The 9,884-nt window shown below is 38.5% G+C and overlaps 1 protein-coding gene across 1 annotated transcript in view; it reads right to left on the reverse strand.

Annotated features, from left to right (window-relative positions):
- The window catches only part of LOC139130059 (tripartite motif-containing protein 3-like), a 37,424-nt gene extending 36,366 nt beyond the window's left edge, over positions 1 to 1,058 (reverse strand). Inside the window, exon 1 of the mRNA XM_070695776.1 lies at positions 969 to 1,058. The gene's annotated coding sequence lies outside the window, so the exon portion shown is untranslated. The remainder of the gene's footprint in view (positions 1 to 968) is intronic.
- Between the last annotated feature and the right edge of the window lie 8,826 nt (positions 1,059 to 9,884).

The following is a 9,884-nucleotide window of genomic DNA, read 5'->3' on the forward strand; positions in this document are numbered from 1 at the left end:
TCACTAGACGTTGTGTAAAGTTTGGTACTAGCTAGAGAAACAAACAACACACATTTAAATAATCAAAATGGACGTTATCCTATGGTAACTTTCAGAGATAAATTTGATTTTTAATTTTCACAAATACAAGATTTAATAAACTGTAGTCACTCCACAAGTAGTAGGCAAAACAAAAAGGCAAAGTAAAAAAGTTTAAGAGTCTTGATATCTTGGCAAAAGTCGAATTCTACCTCAAGTAGAATTTTCGAGTCCAGTGCCAGAGCTGGGTCAATGGAAGGACACACGTATATGTAAGGCGTATGGGCCATAAAGTAGTATGCTTCTCGGAAATGGATGACTTAAGATTTCGCTCAAACTTCCCTTAATGAAACTTTCGAACACTCACTTACCAAATCAAGAATAAAAATCAGGGGTCAACGTGCAAAATTTGGAACAAGAGAAACAAATTATTTGTTATATATCAATACTTGTCATTCAAAATGGCGGCCATCACTGTGTTACCTCCGTGAGTAAAAAAGTTGAATTTTGAAGACTAAGACGGTGCTAATGTTTCACACTCAAAGCATTTCAAAACGAACCCATGCAAGTTGTTGATCAGAAAAGAATTCTAATAGTTTGAGAATCAGAATATCTGTCCTCAAGGCGCATTCTTTGTGATGCCGTTTCTGAGACGCTTTTCACTTGGCAATATCCGACTTTAGTGTCTGTTGAACCTAATTCATTGGAACTCTAACGTTCACTGAGAGTCGATGTACTGTACCAGGAAATTCAGGTAGAAGCGAGTCAAGGGATTTTCAATAAGTGATTTTTTAACCTCCGCTTCACTAGTGTTTACGTAGGTCATGCCTGTCGAGTCTCAAAGTGCTCTGTATCGACATTAGTGCTATCCAAATCACTAGAATGTATCTTCAATAAATGACCGCATAAAACAAAGCAAATTTCTCTCGTTATAAAGTCTCTGTACTCACACAGATTAGAGTCCACCTTTGGTCAGAACAGGAAACAGAGTTTGACACACGGGATCTGCGACCGAGAAGACGATCTGCTTTCAAGCTATAGAATGAACGCTTTTGCAGACATGCGCATCTGCATGCCCGCTTACAATTGGATACCTTGTTTCCACCAGGTCTGGTAACCGTTTGATGACACGCCCAGATTGTGGCGTTTGACATTTAACGGCACTGATTTTTCGATTTCTCAATCAATTTCTCGTAACCAAAGGACGCTAGGTTGTGATAATGTAGGAAATTCAACTAACGTACGGTATTCAACCGCTATCTTTTATGCGTCTCGAGAGTAAATAAAACATCTGGAAGCGTTTTACCATTCCTTTTCAAAATTCATAAAAAAGCACTTCACTTGTCGACGTGCACAATTGGCAGTGTTACCATAACAACAAATTACCTAAAATTAAAGTTACCGATACTTCAAATTCAAAATGCCGCCATTCCTGTGTTAACTCTAGGATGAAAGCTAAATGCACCTAGGGGACAGATATTCGCACTCTCAAACGTCTACAGCTCTTTTCTGATCTACCTACTTGTGGGGGTTCATTCCAAAGCTCTTGCAGAAAGAAAGCGTTTAACCATCTAACTGTTTTGAAAATCCAGAATTTTTTTTACTAACGAGTTAACACAGGAATGGCGGCCATTGTTAATTTCTCACAAGACTTTTGGTAATTTGTTTCCCTAGTTCCTAACTTTGCACGTTGACCCCCGATTGTTATCATGGTCCACAGTACTAGAGATTTCCCATAATACATCATGAATTGTACCAACGTAGATTCCCCTGTGAAGTCTACCATGTCTCCCATGTGCAGACAAATTCCTGACTAGTCGTAAAATTCTGAAATGTACTTTTACCATTAGTGGACTAGTGTATTGGTACTGTATATCCTGAACCCTGATTGCTCCAGACTCAAGACAGTGTATGTATTCATAATATACTGCATAGTTAGCCTTTCCGATCTCAAAAATGGACTTCGTGCGCTTTATTTTTGGTTTTATTACAAATTGCAATACACTGGTATGATATACTAGCATTAAACAGACCTTTGGTCGGGTGTACCACTCGGACCATTTCCCTCCATATACGACGAGTGTAACTCGTGCGTATATGTTGTTAACTGGTCATCTACGCACAACAGCTTTCGCCACACAATCGAAATTCACTTCCATAAAACGTGAATAAATTGGATTGAAGAAAAATCTCTCAGAGCCGTCTTGACCATTGTACCATTGTTACGATACATCTGTTTTCAACTATTACGCTCTGATGTGTTTGACGATACCTATCAGCTATGTGAGTCCGTTGTAACCATTGTGTATATTGCGCAATCCACACTCAGCTATACAGAATAACACTCGTCAATTTGCTTACAGACATCCTCGAATATGCTGACACTGACATTAGATGTGCAAAAGTGACGGCGAGACCAACAATAGTTTTAAGGTAGAGGAGTTTATAGCTTATCATTTAGAGCCTATGATAAATCTATTACTTTTAATTTAATGAGGCTTGTTTAGATTTACTTAGAAACTGTAACAGATGTGAAATTCCTTAAATTTGTTGATCGACAGATACATTGTTGAGGCAGGACATGCAAAAGTTTGACCTTTACATCTTCAGCTACTAGATTGAGATCAATAACTCATCTAAGGAAACAACGACCCATAACATATGGATGTTATAAGAGCATATGTACGATCACTGAGCATGATTTCATCAATACTCTAGAAATTTTTTTCTGATTTTAAAGTCTTAATCAATTTTAATGACGGTACAAATTTCTAATTCCAAAATGACTTTACTGAGAAAATGCAATATACGAATCGTTTGTAAAATACTCAGGTGATGCGATACAGTACCAAGTGGCCAAGAAAGAAGGATGCATTACGAATCAGCAGGTAGGTCACGATTCTACCCATCATATTCTTCTACAATCAAACTGTCAAAGGGCACCTGCCGTTTGTTCACTAGTGTGTCGCGTCGTCAACAAACAATAATTAAATCGTGAAGCCTGCCAATGCAGCTCAATACCCCATCTAGTTTGTTATTATAATTGTGTTTTAAAGCGGTGAAATCAGATCGTAACGAGGGTATTCGCGAATGAAAATTTACTCCCGACTGTCAAAATATGGTTAACCACACCGTACGTTGCCATTGCTACATCATTGTTACAGCCGTTAAACTGGTTTGGTTACCTCTTCGATACCACCAGTGGTAGTTGAGATTTTACTATGAAACTCGTTGAATGAAAGTAAACAAAAACAAATGACACAGAACAAGCTGATTAATGGAATATTCAAACAAACACAGTGGACAGCGATATAGTCAGGCCATTTGTTCGACAAAGCAAGAATCTTTTCACTGTGTAACAAAGGAACATGAATATTAGTTATTGTCGATGCAGTGTACAAGTAATAAAGTAAATATGTTTATAAATGATGATTGTTGGGGATTTAGCAGGTGCTGATCTGTCCGCTGCCTCTCCGCTAGGAGACTCATGCCGTATGTTGTGGGTTCGAACCTGATTGAAAACTACCCGTACTTATTATGCATTATGTATTTTTTCTAGAAGAAGATGGACAGCATATAAGCACTTTTAAGGTGTCAAATATACTTGATGAATGTAAGATATACATCCTCTGAATTTTAACGCGGAAATCTTGACACGAGGGAACAAATAACCCATCCCTTCGTTATTGCTTAGGAGGAAAAATATTTTCAGCGTTCACAAAATAAGCAAGTGAAAACTTTATTTAGTAGTAGTTCTCTATAAACTTCCAATGAGTCCAAACATGTGATCATGCAAAAAAAGATTTGTAAAGATTAAAGGACATGTAAAGTGATTAGAACTGAAGTGTAGCGAGACTGTTGTGTTTTACTGGGTAAAATATCACTCACCAATTAACCTTTATAGCAACAGCCTGTGAAAGGTCTTAGCAAGACACATAGCCTCATTTTGATGAAAAGGCTGGGAAAAGTAAAAATACTAATGAGGACTTTCAAAAAGTTTTGTGGTAGATATGGCGACATTGTGGCCAAATACTACACCTCAGTCATTCAAATGATTAGCGACAGCATTCCTAACTTTGACCTATTACAGTGATTCATATCCTATATTATTTCATAAAATATTTAGACAATTTTGGGACCAATCCTGACGGGTGTAGCATGCTAGCAGGGTACGCTTACCGATTCCGGACACCTGGTACCACCACTAACTACCAGTGGTTCAGGATGGTCCTACCACACTTTGTGTATCACAAACGTCTCATTGGTCTGGTAATGCATTACTTTGCATGGAAATGTTAATTGGACCAATCTTATGTCATATTCTATTGATGTAACCTTCTCGGATAGATTATTGACAGCGTGTGTCCAATATTTAAGAGCTCAACATGAAAAAAACTCTGAGAAATTTAGCTAATAAAGGAGTGGAAACGTGTGTTAGAGGAGACTATTATAGTCTAAGGTGTCAGACGATGTCAAAGGTAACACAAGGTTAGCTGCACGATACATTTGGCATCAGACGCAAAAGATCAAAAGGTTAGGATACGTTTATTTTGGTTGATTAATAGCCGTATGCCGACAGTATACGGCAGAGTGAAGCTTTACACAACATTCAAGATATTCAAACAACGGATATTGTTGCTCTGTTATGAGTGCAACGCAAACCAAGACAAATATGTCCCATAATGACAATGTGAATGCTGTCGCCATATCTTCAATTTTAGGCGAATTTGTATCATGTAATATAGTTTATAAGTCAGCTTGGCATGTGTTTGACTAGGCTATGCATCAAAAACTGAGGTTGCGGAAATGAAATTCATTTTCGGTTTCATACGTTTGTTACGTATGTTAGAAACGTGGCTTTGTGTTTCAAACCAAATATAAATTAAATCCCCCTTTTTATTTAATCATCATATGAATTCCGACACCCCTATAACTTTTAAAAATGAAGACTATACATAAGCAAACGGATGAAAAAAATGTAAAAACTTTCTATTGCGAAGGAGTATAAAGTTGGAGACTGTGAGTCACAACACAGTCCAAGATGAAACTGCCACCATGGTTTGACTATTTAAGGGTGCCATTATTTATCTACCAGAGTGTGTCGGGTATTTTGTGGCAGGGGATACGCTGGTTTGTATCGCGCATACTAAGTGTTAGTGGAATACAGTAACGCTATAAGCCTAACAAAGACTGTTTCACTCTAACATTGTATAAGCAGGTCATTTGTAAATTAGATATCCTTTCGAAGGACATTAGCTGCTCTCTGAAAGTGAATGTAATGTAAGTATTGATTTCAACCATACTTGATCCGGTAATTAAATCTTTAAGTTCTGACTTTCTGTTTCTAATTAAAAAAAACAACTTAAAGAAACACAGTAATGCCATTGCAATGTCGGCAATGGCAGTTTGAAACGTACGAAGTACTCATAGTTCTAAATGAGAGTTCAGTCACCCATTCAAAGTCATCTGTTGTGATCACCTGGCAAAATGTGTTGAACCCTGTATTTAGTGTGTTGGCGTCAACAAATATTCCGTGATTTGTAAGGTAAACACTGAATTAATTATATTCTACCCCCGATGATTATCTAGTTGTAAACCGAAAAACACCCAGTCACTAAATGACTTATTTGTGACACTGCTGTATAAGTTTATCTCCAACTTGTCCACTAATGATATGGTGTTGATCGATGAAGAGCGCGAACAGTAATAATGCCACTGCCGTAGCTCGGCTCAAGGAAATCTACATTTTTAAAAGTGTGACGAGTTAAACAAGACACAAAATCATTGATAGTAGGGTCAGTCCAAAGAAATATACATTTTTAAAGTGTGGGTAGTTTAATCAGAAACAAAATCACAGCCGGTTTATCTCTCACCCGGACAGAACGACGCCTTGGAATACGTGACACACCAGTCATAAGGACACTATAGTGCAGATTAGAAACGTATGTTTGTGTTGACTCGATTTAAAAAGAAAAGTAGCCCGTGTACTTTACCTCAGAACTACCGAATTTTTACATTTGGTATTACTAACAGTGTGTCCAACTCAGCGATAAAATTTATCAAATTGTTGATTGGCAAGGGCGAGAGGAAAGCCAAAAATTAACGGGCGAGGCTTGCCGAGCCCGTTAATTTGGCTTTCCTCGAGCCCGCGCCCATAAGTAAACGTTAATGGTCAGAGTGGAGTCTGTTATTTCCATTATATTATCTACGAACCGAAGGAAACCGTCAAAAACTTGCGAAAATTTCCGGTGCGAACGACAACTGGGACCCAGAACTGAGCAATACTCGACAAAATGTCACGCACTGTAAAAAATTGGTAAATCCGGAGATATTTTCAGAAAAAAGTATCTCAACTTGGCCGACAAGTGCTCCATTTTATTTTGTGATTGATTATGATTTACGTACAAGCTGTAAATTTACGATACTTTGAGTTGTTCATCTTATTATTCATATTCACGGGCTTGTTAACAAACCATTACTGTGTATTTGTGGTCAGCCACGTGGTTCACCTCGACCAACCAAAATGCGACAGCCAGGGCATGGTAATATAATTCATTGTAATGAGTCACCTACAGTGCACAATGATCGAAATATCTTGTCACTACACTACATGAGATAGCTCTAGCTCCCGCCCAGGTCTACTTATTTGTATATTGTCGAATGAGTAAATATCATCATGGTCGATGACAGTTACCGCTGACAATTTGCCATTTGTGACCGGGTTGTCAAAGAAGTACGGTTAAAGTGTACATGAGCAAAGTACTTAGACTTTACGTTACTAAGATCAATGCAGACACCTGTAGTGACAAACTTCAAAGAAAGTTTCATGTTATACGATTAAATATATTCACTTCGGAAATGGTGGGATTAATCGACATGCATACTTAAAGTGTACTTGTCTGTTATTCTTGCGCCATTTTCGAATTTGATAAATTGAAAATTGCAAAAAGTAAAATCTAACCATAAAATGGTAACCCCGTGGTCAAAAATTAATAATATCGTTCAACAACGTGATAGAAGCTTATAAGCCTCAAGACATTGTCTTCATGCTCGGTACGAGAAGTTTACACTGTTTTGTCTAAATCGAATTTCAATCATTTTTTCTAACCTCCAATTTCCCCCTTCATCTGGACAACCCTCTTTCTATGTTAAGTTTCAATGCTAGGTAAAGGGTACCTTTTCAACTTTAACACTTATAGCATTTTACGACAGCCGGTGTTACCTCCCATCCAGGCAGAACGACGCCTTGGAATACGTGACACACCAGCATGGTAAAATTCAGGTATCATGCTCCGAGAATATTATCGACAACATTTTTGCTCAAATTAAACGTCACTTCGACTCTTTCTAAATCAAGTATTAAAATCACGAGACGCTGTGTAAAGTTTGGTACTAGCTAGAGAAACAAACAACACACATTTAAATAATCAAAATGGACGATATTCTATGGTAACGTTTCAGAGATAAATTTGATTTTTAATTTTCACAAATACAACACCTAATAAACTGTAGTCACTCCACAAGTAGTAGCAAAACAAAACGGCAAAGTCAAAAGTTTTTGAGTCCTGATATCCGGCAAAAGGCGAATTCTACCTCAAGTAGACTTTTCGAGTCCAGTGCCAGAGCTGGGTCAATGAAACGACACACGTATATGTGAGGCATATGGGCCATAAAGTAGTATGCTTTCGGGAAGGAACGGCTTAACTTTCCGCTCAAACGTCCGTCAATGAAACTGTGAATCACTCACTTACTAAATAAAGAATAAAAATCAGGGTCACCATGCAATTTGAGACAAGAGAAACAATTATTTGTCATATATCAATACTTGTCATTCAAAATGGCGGCCATCACTATGTTACCTCTGTGAGCAAAAAAGTTGAATTTTGAAGACTAAGACGGTGCTAATGTTTCACACTCAAAGCATTTCAAAACGAACCCATACAAGTTGTTGATCTGAAAAGAATGTTAACAGTTTGAGAATCAGAATATCTGTCCTCGAGGCACATTCTTTGTGATGCCGTTTGTGTGACGCTTTTCACTTGGCAATATCCGACTTTAGTGTCTGTTGAACCCAATTCATTGGAACTCTAACGTTCACTGAGAGTCGACGTACTGTACCAGGAAATTCAGGTAGAAGCGAGTCATGGGATTTTTGATAGGTGATTTTTAACCTCCGCTTCACTAGTGTTTACGTTGGTCATGCCTGTCGAGTCTCCAAGTGCTCTCTATCGCCATTAGTGCTATCAAAATCACTAGAAAGCATCCTCAATAAACAATCGCATAAAACAAAGTAAATTTCTCTCGTTATAAAGTCTCTGTACTCACACGGATTAGGGTCCTCCTTTGGTCAGAACAGGAAACAAATCTTGACTCAAGGGATCTGCGACCGAGTAGACGACCTGCTTTCAATCTGTAGAATGAACGCTTTAGCAGACATGCGCAACTGCATGCCCGCTTACAATTGAATACTCTGTTTCCCTCGGTTCGGTAACCGTTTGATGACACGCCTAGATTGTAGCGTTTGACATTAAACGGCACAGATCTTTCAATTTCTCAATCAATTTCTCAGAACCAGAGCACGCTGGGGTTGTGCAATGTACAACATGCCGCTAACCTACGATATTTATCCGCGACCTCCTATGCGTCTCGGGAATAAATAAACATCTGGAAACGGTCTACCATTCCTTTTCAAAATTTATATAAAAGCACTTCATTTGTCGACGTGCACAATTGGCAGTGGTACCATAACAACAAATTACCTAAAATTAAAGTTACCGATACTTCAAATTCAAAATGCCGCCATTCCTGTGTTAACTCTAGGATGAAAGCTAAATGCACCTAGGGGACAGATATCCGCACTCTCAAACGTATACGGCTCTTTTCTGATCTACCTACTTGTGGGGGTTCATTCCAAAGCTCTTGGACAAAGAAAAGTTTAACCATCGAATATTTTGAAAATCCATTTTTTTTTTACTAACGAGTTAACACAGGAATGGCGGCCATTGTTAATTTCTCACAAGACGTTTGGTAATTTGTTTCCCGAGTTCCTAACTTTGCACGTTGGCCCCCGATTGTCATGGTCGAAAGTTTCATTTAGGAACATTTTGAGGAAACGACAGTTAAGTCTTTCACTTTCGAAGCGCATACTACCTTAGGAACAGAGCAGTGTAAAAAATGCCTTTCAAAATCTAATAGTGATGATTACGCAGACCTTCAATGTGTTCTCTTTCTGACTCAAACAAAACAACAGAATATGGGAGCCTGGCGATAGGGAACGGCATGATTTCTATATACGTGACATATCCTATTTGCTTAGTGACCCTTCCGTCGCTATCTAGAGTAAATAAAGGTCGTAAGGCAACAGTCTGCTGATTTCAGGGGTAGCGGGCAGTTCAGTACCACTGCATTGATCAGAGATGAAGCCGGTCGACTGCTGCAATGTCAGTGAGCATAATCAGGATAAAATTACTGCTTTCAGCGCCACAAAGACTGATAGATCCTTTATGATCCGTGTGTTACTTACCACATTATAGACAGTTTTTGTAGTGACCGAAAGATAAATACTGAAAACGTCGAGACGCTTGGATGACAGTCCACTTTACATCGAAGAAGCATGCTCTGCTCATTTTGAAACAATTCAGCGCCTGGTGATGCTACGGGGAAATATCAACATATGCACAAACGAGTTGCAGTTGATACTGGATTGGGCCTACGCCATGTATAATAACGTCAATAGCACGCCCCAAAGTGAACAGTACGCTTTACCTGGTTGATAACCAAGGTCGTGAAGAATGTCGTTCGGACTAAACATTAACGAGAAAACTGTGATAGATGTCAACGTTCTTTTTAGAGGGTGTTCATAATAT

The sequence above is a fragment of the Ptychodera flava genome, chromosome 3, assembly GCF_041260155.1.
Source record: "Ptychodera flava strain L36383 chromosome 3, AS_Pfla_20210202, whole genome shotgun sequence".
In the NCBI taxonomy this organism is placed as follows: domain Eukaryota; kingdom Metazoa; phylum Hemichordata; class Enteropneusta; family Ptychoderidae; genus Ptychodera; species Ptychodera flava.